The sequence below is a fragment of the Peromyscus maniculatus genome, chromosome X (assembly GCF_049852395.1).
Source record: "Peromyscus maniculatus bairdii isolate BWxNUB_F1_BW_parent chromosome X, HU_Pman_BW_mat_3.1, whole genome shotgun sequence".
Classification (NCBI taxonomy): Eukaryota; Metazoa; Chordata; class Mammalia; order Rodentia; family Cricetidae; genus Peromyscus; species Peromyscus maniculatus.
Genome location: NC_134875.1, coordinates 81,510,405 through 81,523,417, shown reverse-complemented (window position 1 = coordinate 81,523,417; position 13,013 = coordinate 81,510,405). Strand labels below are relative to the sequence as shown.

Genomic DNA, 13,013 nt, shown 5'->3' with positions numbered 1-13,013 from the left:
TTACCCAACCAGAGAGTAGCACAGAGGAGATGGGAATGAGCACTGGCAAGATGCCTCACGGCCACTATATTCATCGTTAGATATGCTGTTCCTGCTGCTACCACTAAATACGGGGAGAAAAAAAATCCCTTTCTCAAAACAGACCTACAGTGGGTGTGTAGCTTCAATCCGAGATCCTCATTTCACTTCGGTGCTGTTGGAAAGGGAAGGATGAAAGGAGAGAGAGGAGGAGGCAAGAGAAAAAACACAACCATTTTCTAATTAAATTTCAGAATCTTCTCAGGATGCAGTTTTAATTCATTGAAAGTTTTTCTTCTAGCCCCTGTTCCTTAAAACTCTTGCTGCATTCGCTCACTGCTCCTGTGTGAAAGGGGCGCACATGCACACATGCACACAGCATTACCTTTGATATGAATCAAATCAGGCAGAGTAATTCTGCCTCAGTCCTTGCCTTTGTAACCATGCTTGTAAACAATATCCAGGAGGTTTTTAGCCTTGAGAACAGTTCAACAATAATGGTTGCCATTCCCCTTTACTCGGGAAAAGCTCAAAGGAAACTAAAAGGTTTAATAGGTACAAATACTGTGCTCCTGCTTCAATCAATAAATAATGCCAAAGTGAAAGAATAGCAGTGCATGGCAACAAACTGAATGATGCTGTTTCTGGTAATCCTCCAGCGAAAGCCTTTGTGAAGTTTTATGCTGCTAATCACATTAAATTGACCTCTGAGGGCCAGGACAAAATGTTCTGTTATTATCGTTGTATTTGTTTGTTTTGCTATTTAATGGCTCTCATTTTTAAGTTTAACTGAAATTAGGGAAGGGTGAAAAAAACTCTAAGCAACTCAAGGTTTGACTTGATGAATCCATCCAGGAAAGCGTATGAGATTTGGACACAGATGCTTAGGCCTCTAGCCAAGAAGAAATTACTGCTGTGGAGCACGAGACTGGGGAGGCGAGGCCTTCAGTTTTGAATTAATCAAGCTGTGTTCTCTAGACAGTTGATTCAATCTATTCTACTTTTCAAAATATGGCCACTATCATCCTCATTTTTTCACAGTTTAACCTAATGTGAAGTAATAAAGAACACAGTACAGAAAAGAATGTTTGTGGGGGTCGTTCCCAATCTAAGCCACTACAAAATATTTCCACTGGGTCAGCAACACTTCCATTTGCAAGGAAATATTTCGAAGGAAGTTTCACCAAGTATGATTTTTTTCCCTCTTAGAAATTCTACAAAGCAAAATTAGTTGACTTGGCTACAGGCCATAAATACTAATTAGATCTGTAAGATTGTTTAATGCTTAAGCCTAAACAGCAGTGGGCAGTCCTATAGACTAAAAGAGTGTTTCTCAATTCAAAGCTGGAATGCAGAAGGACAAAAGCTAAACACCAGCTATAAAGGAATCAATTTCTCTTTAACCTGAGCACCAGAGGAAAACCTGATTAAGAAAGAAAAAATGTGTTATAGGGATTCCAGGACCTGGTGGGGCTCAAAGGAATTAACCAAGAATCTTACACAGGGCTCAGAAAATATCTACAGTTTTCCTACTCGGTACTCTGGCTATTTTTGCCAATTTTTCCTCTCAGCTTGGCAAGCAGAAGAGACAGGTATCTTTATCCCCCAACCCTAATATAGTCTTAGAATCTTTGTCCTCATGTCAGGGGTTTGCTATTAAGTGATAGATACATATTGCATAAGCAGGGTTCAAGTGTTGCCTCCAATTCAACCTCTTCTTCAAAGCTCAGATCCACAGAACAATGAACAACTTTGCATTCATTTTCAAACATCAGCCACCTCATTTTAATGACACTATTTTAATGACAATAAATGTTGCATGGGCACCATGAAGAGAGAAACATCTCCCTGCATTAATACCCCATCTGCCTGCCATCTCCCTAAGATCCTGAGGCATGTTTCAAAGCAAGCATAGGAGAATTTACACCTAATTAAAACCACAGGGGCAATGGAATGTCGGAGACTGAACTAGAGTATTTTTGAGCTGTCAGTCGATCCACAGTATTAGCACGGAAGGAAGGAAGGACAAAGAGGAGAGAATATCTATGTATAAGAGAGAGAGTAGGCAAGGAGGGAGATCCAGACAGTTGTCTTTAAATAAAGATGCTGATTTAGAATGAAAATACCAGAAATGGACTGATTGGTTTTTAGCCCCTGTAATTCCCGCCCCACCCCCACCCCCGACACACACCTAAGAGCAATGACTGCTCTTCTGGTAGAATCAGGGGGATTCTATGTGCTTTGTTAGAAGTGGCACTAAACAGTTGAAGAATGAAGATAGAAGAGTCTGAATAATCCAAAAAAGTAGATGGTTTCTGATAAATAGAAAAAGTGAAGGTGTTTTATTTCATCATTCAAGAAGATAAAGTACATAGTTTTTAAGTCTTCATGTTGCAAAGCAAATAGAAGACTAAAAGTCCAAGCATTTTATTTTTCACCCTCATGTACTTTAGAGACATAAAAAGGTACATCTGATTAAAGAGGGAAGACGTGCATATACTACCACATGTCTGGCTGTAAAGCCACAGCTAAGCAAGTCATGTCAATAAAATTAAAACTATTATATTGAACTTCATGCATTCAACACACATGAGGCAGAATAAAGAAATCTAAGAGAGAATAGGAAAATATTTCATCCAAGAGTCTAGTTTTCATATATCAAAACTAGATTCAGACAAAAAAAGGAATAATTTTTAAATACTCAGCATATGTCTACACACAATCTGATCGCATCTATAAATGGTGTGGAAACTTTTCCTCAAAGTCTCATCTTGAATTCATTGGACATTTTGTAAAGATTCTAGTCTCCTATATTTATGTAAAGCTGTCTAAACACAAGATCAGCCAGGCCCATTTGAATTTATACTCACAGTGAATCTGGCTGTGCCATTAACTTAGATACCCCTGATTTAGGGAAAAACTACAATAACCATATTTACAAAACCTAATCATTTGGGGGCAAAATATTTATGTTCTCAAAGGACTTAGTTTTTCTTTAGTAAAAAGAGATACATTGGCAAAGAAACAGTGTTCACAAGTTCTTTTAATTAAAAAATCTGTCCAATTTCCTTTCCTCTTTATTAGACTCAATTATATCATCACACTTTCCAAGTTCTCCAGTCATCTTTGATCTTAGAGATCCATAATACATTAAAGCTAAGACTTAATATAAGTAGGTTCCCTCAATCCTCAACAACCTCAACTCTCCAAGCAGGGATAGTGTCCATATCCACCTATTTTTTCCCACAATTTGTCACTAAAGTTGAAAAGTCTAGCTCTTTCCTCCTCCTCCTAGCATGGACTTGAAATTCAGCGCTTCCTATTTGCTACTTTCTCCATCTTATCCTGGCCAGTAGGTGGCACCACAGATAGATGGCTATTTTTCTTTTCTGCACAAGACACTTTAAATGTCTCATATTCTTTGGGTATGACAATCATTCATCCCAAGGAGCTGTGATTTGAAATATTTTGTACACACCATAATTTATACTTCGTGCAAATTGATATTCAGATTGATGGAATGGCCAAGTAGTAAAGGAGAAAAATTTTCTATATATATTTTTTGTTCCAAGATCACTAAACCACATATAAAGGAAATGTGACAAATCAGTTACAAATTTCTTACCCTGTGTGTGAATAAACACAGAGAGCCCAGCAATAAAAGTTGACCCCATTTGTCAAATCTCTCAGTGCAGTCTCTGAATCTTCTAAAATAGAAGAGCAGGGATGGGGCACTGGGGTGTGTCTGTATGACAGGATATTACAATATAAATTATTTGGGGGATTATACACTGTTTGGGATTAGCCACACCTCAGCACATTCCCATTAGTATTTGATAAGTAGTTTTTAAAAAAAGACACAGAGCTAGCTGCTTAATATCTGCAGCAGGCAAGGACAATAAGAAAACATTCATTTTTGTTCTGTTCACATTTCTATTCCCAAAGCTAACACACACATTCTAGGCTCTGGTTTGACCAACTAATAAATATCTACCATCATACAAAAGTGAGTTTTATTTCTTTAATGCTTGCATTGCAGAGTTTTTTCCATATATGTTATATCACAAGTGATATTCAACCTATAAGCAATATTAAAACTGAAGGCCTACACAGTTGAAGTTTAAACAAAATGTAAAGGTTAATGGAGTAGGTTAGGAGAACCTAGTTCTGCACAATTCATACAGCAACTTGGATTAAGCACTGTCTCTGAGCCTTAGTTTTCCATACCACAACCTATGCTATCCACTTCATGAAGAAGTGAGAAAGGTCAAAAGACTGAATTTTGAAGTAGTTTTGAAACATATTAAACTTTCACAAAATAAGAACATATTTCCCCTCAGATTCTTAGGGTGATTACCAAAGAGTCATTTACATATTCACTGACATAGTCTGGATACTAGGTACCACCATACACAGTTTCTAGAAAAAAATATCTTTGGTTTCTTGTTTGTAGGAAACAGAGAGTAAAGGGAAGTAGTAATTCAAGTAAATGACAAAATGGAATGTTTCTAGAAGTAAGCAACTAGGATAGTAAGAAGTCAATAAATCTGTCATGGGAGCAATGTTGATGGAATGGGCGGAGAATTGTTCGGTCTGGACAGGACTGGAGAAGGTATAATGATAGATGTTTTCAGAAATCTTGTGGGCTATCAAATGCAAGAGATATGTTGTTCTGTTTTGTTTTGCTTTTAATGGAAGAAGTTAGTAGAGCAAAAACCAAGCTCAAAGGAAAAAATTTAACTTGTATACCAAAAACATATATCTCAGAGGGACACAGGATCCAACTGAAAATGTTTCCAAAGACCAAAGCTAGAATAATTTGAGATACAAGATAATAAAGTAGCATTGGGCCACAGCCCCAAAGTTGGAAAAAAATATTCATGAATTACTATTGACATAAACAATGATTGAACAAACAAATAATAAATGAGAATAGAAACATATCTACTGCACAAGAATTCCAACTAATTTGTGTAGATAGTCTATCGAGGAGGTATAAAACTCTCCATTCTTTAAGGTGTAGACTATCAAAATTTATTCTTTTCAGAAAGTTCATTATAAAAAGGGGGAAGGATCAACTTTACTCAGGAGAAGCCTGATAAGCAGTACCTCAGCCAGGTGATCATAGTCAGTATCAAGTGTTATGTTGACAGCATGTTTCATTAAACATTACCTCTGTTACTCATCAAAATATGTGACCCCAGTCTAATCATGAGAAAAAACACCAGTAAAAAACCAAGATAAGTATATTCTACAGAATACCTGAACAGCAATATTGAAAACTGTAAAGGGCATCAAAAGAAATTTGATGTCTGAGAAATTGTCTGTCTTAGTTAGGGTTCCTATTGCTGTGAAGAGACACCATGACCATGTCAACTCTTATAAAGGAAAACATTTAATGGAGTGGCTTACAGTTTCAGAGGTTTTGTCCATTATCATCACTGTAGGACATGGCAGCATGCAGGCAGACATGGTGCTGCAGAAGATGCTGAGAATTCTACATCTTGATTCTCGGGCAACAACAGGAAGTGAACTGTGTGTCACAATGAGCATAGGTGGAGCAAAGGAGACCCCAAATCCCACACCCACAGTGACACACTTACTCCTACAAGGCCATACCTACTCCAAGAAAGCTATACCCTTTAATAGTGCCATTCCCTTTGGGGCCCATTTTCTTTCAAACTACCACATTCCACTCCCTGGCCCCCAAAGGCTTGTACCTCCATACGATGTAAAAAAAAAAATGCATTCAGTCCAATTTCAAAAGTCCCCATAGTCTATAACAGTCTCAAACTTTTTTTAAAAGTCTAAATTTCAAAGTTTTTTCTGAGATTTGTGAAATCTCTTAACTGTAATCCCCTAAAAAATCAAAATAAAAAAGCAGATCACAAACTTTTAACACACAATGGCACAGTATATACATTACCATCCCAGAAGAGTGTATAGTGAGGAAATACTGAACAAAAGACTGAAAACCAGCAGGGAAAACTCCAAACTCTGCATCTTCGTGTCTGCTATCAAAGCACTCTTCAGATCTCCAACTTTCAGCTTTGTTGACTGCAACACATTTCTTTCACTTGGTCTGGTTACACTCACTGTTAGCAGTTTTCCTCGGCAGATATCCCATAACTCTGCCTGCCATCTCTAACATTTTGAGTTCTCCAAGGCAATCCAGCCTGCAACTTCACAGCTTCATACAATGGCATCTCTAGGCCTCCATTCAGGGACACCTCTGATACATGCCTGGCCTCAGTGGCTTTCCTTAGTTGAGGAGGGAGATTCCATAACCCCTTTGTTATATCCTTTACTCTACAGACAGAACCATGTGGTTGAAGCTATCAAGTTCTGCTGCTTTCTGGGGCTAGAACATGACCCCCTCATTGAATTACATGTTCACTAGTTTTCTGTTTTCAATGCTTTCCTTCACTGCCTAAGGTTGGCTGTCCAGAATCTCTATCTGTATACCAGCCTGGCCACAATCTCAGATATCTGCCTGCCTCTGTCTCCTGGCTGCTGAGATTAAAGACATGTACCACCACACCTAAACCTAAGCTATTCTTCAATTCCTTTTCACAAGTTGGAAGCTTAGCTAGGTGGGGTCTTGCCCTGAGGCTATCACTCCTTTTATTCCATTTTGTAATCTGTTTATTTCCTTGAACACAAGACTTAGCTTCATTCTACTTCCTGGTGCCCTTTTTCTCCTCAAATTGCACATTTTGTAGTTTCACTTGCTCAGCTTGCTCCTTTTCATTACGACATGATAGAGTCAAAACTAGGTTGTTTTCCAAAACTCTTCACTTTAGCTTCAGGCAGACTTTTCAGATGAGGGCAGAAATTTTGCAGCCACTGTCTTCACCAAAATACCACAAGAATGATTTCTAGGCAACATACTAAAATTCTCCTCTGAAACCTCATTAGCCAGCCCCCACAGTCATCAAATCACACTCAGTACCACTGCCTTCCATGTTCCTATTAGTATGGTCCACTAAACAGCACTTAAAGCACACAACGGCTTTTCTAATCTACAGTCCCAAGGTCCATATTTCTTCAAACAAAAGCATGGTCAGGCCTATCATAGCAATACCCCAGTCCCTGGTACCAATAGTGTCTGTCATAGTGTTTCAAATGCTGTGAAGAGACACCATGACCATGGAAACTCTTATAAAGGAAAAATATTTAATTGGGGTGGTTGATTTACAGTTCCAGAGTTTTAGTCTATTATCATCATGGTGGACATGGTGATGTACAAGCAGACATGGTGCTGGAGAAAGAGCTGAGAGTCTTACATCTTGATCCGCAGGTAACAGAAAGTGAACTGTGTGTCACACTGAGTATGACTTGAGCAAAGGAGACCTCAAACCTCACCCCCACAGTGACACATTTCCTCCTACAAGGCCACACCTCCTAATAGTGCCACTCCCTTTGGGGGCCATTTTCTTTCAAACCACCACATTGTTACACTCAAAAAGAGTCTAAGGAAATACAATGACTAAATGTAATGTGGTATACTGAATGGAATCCTGACATAAATATGAATAAAGAACAAAATCAATTGATTGTAATTATTGGTTCAATGATTGTACCAAATTAATCACATGTGCTGATGCATGTGTATGTATTTAAGTATATAGTACAGCAGGGAAAATGGATGAGCAAGTATCTACATTTTTGTTGATATGCTGACTCAAAATTCAGTAGTGGTATAGCTGCATTACATGACAGTTAAATATATTTTTAAAAGAATCTTCTGTGATGGTTTGAATGAGAATGCCTTCCAGTGCCTTTTATGTTGTTGTTGGTACTGTTTAGGGAGGTGTAGGAAGTGTAGACTTGCTGGAGGAAGTATAACCCTGGATGGTGGGCTTTGAGGTTTCAAAGTCTCACACTATTCCCAGTGCTTGCTCTCTGCTTCATGCTTGTGGTTCAAAATGTAAGCCCTTAGCTTGCTGCTCCAGCCTTTATGCCTGCTGCATGCTGTCATGTTTCCCTACCATGATGGTGATGGACTCTTATCCCTCTGGAACCATGAGCCCAAATAAACTCTTCCTTTTATAAGCTTCCTTTGTCATAGTGTCTTATCACAGCAACAGAAAAGTAACTAATGTCCAGTGGTGGCACCACCCACAATGGGCTGGGCTTTTTCACATCAGTAATTTTAAAAATCCACTACAGACTGACTACAGGCTATCTGATGGAAGCATTTTCTTAACTGAGTCTAGGTTGTCTCAAGTTGATAAAAGAAAAAGAGAGAGAGAGATAGACATATAGTTGGCAAAGATTTTCTTTTTTTCTGTAGGCTGTCTCTTCACTCTGCTGATTATTTCCTGTGCTTTTAATGAAGTCTTTATCTTCAAGTGTTTTGTCTATGTTTCCATCTAGAAGTTTCAGAGTTTCATGTATAATATTAAGGTGTGTTATCCATTTTGAATTGATTTTTGTGCAGGATAAGAGATATTTATTTAGCTTCATTCTTCACATGTGGATAACATGTTTTCTCAGCATCATTTGTCTTTTTTCTGATGTATATTTCTGACATCTTTTTCAAAAATAGGTGGCTGTAGCTATGCGATTTTAGAAATAGGTATTTTAAAATGAAAAATCTTTTAATAGGAATGATGGTTTTTTATAGAGGAGTTTATTCTTATTTAAAACTGAAATATGGATGTAATGTATGAGAGAAGAATGAATAAAAATAAAAATAAATTATTAAAAAGTAAAATAAGACTGGAATGTTCCCAATCCTGGAGTCCTCACTGATTCATAGTAGTAACTGAATATCATCCCCTTCCAAACACACACTATCCTTGGACAAATTTGGGGTCAAAATGTAACTAGCAACTAGCATGACTCGAGTGACTTTTCAGCTCTGCACAAAAGGGTGGAGATGAGAACTGAAAAATTGAAATTGGCAAGGCTTCATAACAACTACTGTGAGTTGACATTTGGCCAATATAAAGACAGCAAGGGCAAACCAGCACCAAATTTAATTGATTAAAGTAGAACTATGGATGAGTTTCAGTGGGCTAAGATTCAGCTTTACAAGACCCAAGACCTGGGATATAGGCTGGCAAGATGGTTTATTGGGTAAAGGTGCCTGCTGCCAAGCCCGAGTTCCATACCATCATAAGGTGAAAGAAGTGAACTAACTCCTAAAAGTTATCCTATTGTCTCAACACACTGTAACGCATATGTGCTTCACATACATATAACACACGACAGACAGATATAGAGACAAATAGAAATGTAAAAAGTTAAGATATCAAGGATAATAGCACTTTCATTTTATTTTAACTACTATTGTATTTTTAATTATATGTATATGTATTGTCTGAGTGTGGGTTTGTGCACGTGGAGGCAAGAAGAGGGCATCAGATTCCCTGGAGCTGGAGTTACAGATAGATGGGAGCCATCTGAAATGAGTGCTAGGAACTGAACTTCAGTTTTCTGTAAGAGCAGCAAACACTCTTAACCAGTAAGCTATCTTTCCAGCCCCCACTTATTTTATTTTTAACCTCAGCATCATACCTTTTTGCTGTGTGATACTCAATTGTTCAATCTCTGTGCTTTGTTGTCTCAATATGATGAACTGCCCAAAACAAAAATCTATCACCAGTCCTGGGGGGATGGCTCAGTAAGCACTGGATTTCCCAGAACTCATGTAAAAGTCAAGTATGTATGATAGCCTGTGTATAATCCCAGCATGGTGGCTTTTCTGTAATCCCAGTACACAGAAGGTGGAGTAAACAGATGACCCAGATGAGCCTAAATAGTGAGCTCTGGATTCAGCAAGAGAACCTACCTCAATATATAAGGTGGAACATGATTGAGGAAGACATGGAATGTAAATTTTGAGCTTAGAGCTCTAAGGATTTAGTATGGTGTCCAGTGGTCAGACCTCAAGCACTTAGGACAGCTACCTAATTGTCCTAAATGAATACTTCAATAATCTAAGGTTTGTTGTTGGTAATTTTTAAAGAACCATATCTGAGGGCTGGAATGATGGCTCAATGGATTGAGAGTGCTTGCTACTTTTCTTTCTAAAATTAAAATTAAAAATATAATTACATAATTTCTTCCCTTCATTTTCCTCCCTCCAATCCCTCCCTCTACCTCCTTGCTTCCTCTCAAATTCATGGCCTCACATACAACATTCTGAGTCCTTTTAGAGTCATTTGAAACCCTGTCTCAAAAAAACAAAACAAATATTGAAAAGATTTCAATGCACAAAAACCTTTCTGAAAAATGCATTCTGACATTATAATCTATTAAAAATCTATTCCATTAGGAAATATATTAATTAGTAAGTATAGCCTGTTTCCATTTAGGAAAAAATAACAATTAGAGGAACACAGAAACTGTATAGAAAAAGGAACAAAAAATATCAAAATACTCAAATAGTAGTATTAAAATATTAAAATATCCCTATATTTTATCAAAAAATGAAACATTTATAATTAAAATTGTAGTTTTAGGTGTCTTTTTCTATCATTTTGTTTGTTTTGGAAAGGTTTCAAGTATAAAACAGGAGCCAAGGGGCTCAAATATAATACTGGATGTGTGCTCTTGTTAAGTTCTTTTTCCTTCTCTTGCCTTCTGTTTATTCCTTCAGGAATGTGTGAAGAGACTGGCAAGGATGTATCCCTCAGGCCCCTTCCAATTTTGATCTTAAGTATTTTATTGCAAGGCCCACTGGGCTAACTGAGCTGCGTAGAATCGCCGCCAGTTGAAATTTATAGTGGGGCATTGAGCACTCTGATCTTGAGACATCAATTGGTTGAATTTTCCAATTTTTGTATAACATGATTTGTATATTTTTATAATGAAAAATAATGTACATGTACTATTGACTTTAAGATATAGAGAAGATATGGAGAATTTAAGAAAGTAAAATAATAAAATAAATTGTTGAACAGGAAAAAAAGAGAATGGCAGATACTTTAGGATTTTGCTTACATAAAATTTAAAAATACTGTACAGTTCTATATATTATTTATGGCTACAACTCCATGTGCAAAGATATAGAAACAATTAGAAAATATACACCAAATTTATTTTTGGTACAAACAAGCCTGGCCTCAGGGACAGAATTGAACTTGTCTGCTGCGTTTCATTTTCTCTTTCTGATAAAAATCGAAAGCAACTAAATTCAAAATGTTAAAGTTTGTCAAGTTGAGGATATATTCAGGTATGTTTGTCGTATCACTCATTCTCAGTGTTTTGCAATACTTTTGATTACTCAAAACAAAAATCATACATAAATTTAAAAGAAAAGTGTTGGTTTTTTTCTGTACACTTCAGTATTGTGACATGTTTGTGGGTTTCTTCTTTACAGGACCTTGAATACTTTCTACTCTTGAGCTATACCCTTACCCTTCAAGGCTTATTTTGATAAGTGACAAATGAACTTAACCTTAAAACTAAACTAGAGAACTAGAAAAGAGGAGAAAAAATAACAAGAGAAAGAAAAATAAAGACACAGTCACTGAGACAAGACAGAGGTCCTAGAGCCTTGATACATCAAAATTACCAAAGTAACTCAACAAATTTCTGTTCTAGTCTGTAAGTCAAAAGTTGAACAAATGCGTATCTTTCAAGATTAGGGATCCTGGAAGCTCCTGTTTTCACCCTCTACTATAATATCATTTTTAAATTCTTCTGTTTAACTGATTTTTTTTCCAGACAGAGGTTGTCTCCTCCAACCACTTACCCTTTCGTGGTATCAGTTACACACCCCAAAGTGATATTTATTTTGTCATTCTTTTCTGAACCAAAATCATACTGGTTTCCAGGAATCATGTATGGAACATGGTTTTCTGAATTTATTTCCTCACAGTATCTTAGCTTATAATATTTTTTAAAACTTTTTCTTATTATGAAAGTTGAACCTAATGAAGAGAAGCTTTTCATCCCACCCCCTTAATCCCCTCTCCCAAGTTAATACCATCGTCATAAAAATATCATGTTTATCTATAATCTTGGACTCTTTTTTACATATTTATTAGTCACTGAATCCATCTGTTTTCATCAACTCACTGTCTCCTGATTTCCAGCCCTGGCCCCTTTTGTCATGCCCTTTTGCTCATTGCTCAGTAATAATTTTTTTGCTTTTTGAGGGTACCTTATAATATAATGGTTGTTTTGAACGTTTCTTCCCATTCTGACCCCTTTTCACACACAGGAGCTCAAGCGTCTCTTGTCTGATGTACCTGAAGTACTGGATCCAGGCTGTACTCTTTCAGGGCAGCAATGACCTTGCTCCAGCCACACTATAGATCAGGAAAACAGTTTCAGTCAAACAACATACAGATCCTGGGCAACATCAAAGGGAAATTTATTTACAGGCTCTATTGATAATTGAGAAGCAGTAGGTTGGGAAGGGAGTCAGGTGGAGCAGAGTATTAAACACAATGGATAAAGACAGTTTTCATGCATTTGAAAGTAAGATTTTCCATTATCTCCTGTTTAAAGAGACCATCGATAGGGAAATTCAAGAGAAAAGACTAAGGTCTGGTCTATAATTATCACTGTGGATCAGATTGATGCATAGTGTGGCTCTGAGAAACACACTTGAACATTACTGAGACTCAGTTCTTCAAAATAGAAACTGTTAACCATCATGCAAGCTTCAACTTTACAACTTAAAAAATCTGAAGTTGGAGTGAAGGGGAAGCTGCTTGTCTTACATGGTCACCAATATACACATGGTGCACATACACTCAGGCACACATGTAAAATAAAAAGAAATAAAAAAAATAAATCATTCATCAAGCTCAGTAATTACCGTGGCTCAGTAATCTCAGCACTCATAAGGTCAACACAGGAGAACTGTCATGAGTCCTGGGTCAGTCTGAGTTATATAGTGAGTTACAAGCTCGCCTGGACTACAGTGTGAGACTCTGCCTCAAAAACAAAACAAAAAATAAATAAATAAAAGCATCCCTCATACTAAGAAACAGAAGATCTCCAACTGAATGAAACCACTGTTCAAACCAAAA

At 37.1% G+C, this 13,013-nt stretch overlaps 1 protein-coding gene across 4 annotated transcripts in view; it reads right to left on the bottom strand.

Moving 5' to 3' along the window:
* The window catches only part of Nexmif (neurite extension and migration factor), a 150,197-nt gene that overhangs the window by 125,003 nt on the left and 12,181 nt on the right, over positions 1-13,013 (bottom strand). The window contains exon 2 of one of the 4 annotated variants that reach the window (XM_076562427.1): positions 12,137-12,284. The exons of 2 other annotated variants lie outside the window; for them this stretch is intronic. The gene's annotated coding sequence lies outside the window, so the exon portion shown is untranslated. Of the gene's footprint in view, positions 1-12,136; positions 12,285-13,013 lie in introns of those variants that run through there. One more of the 4 variants, XM_076562428.1, reaches the window with a different exon arrangement.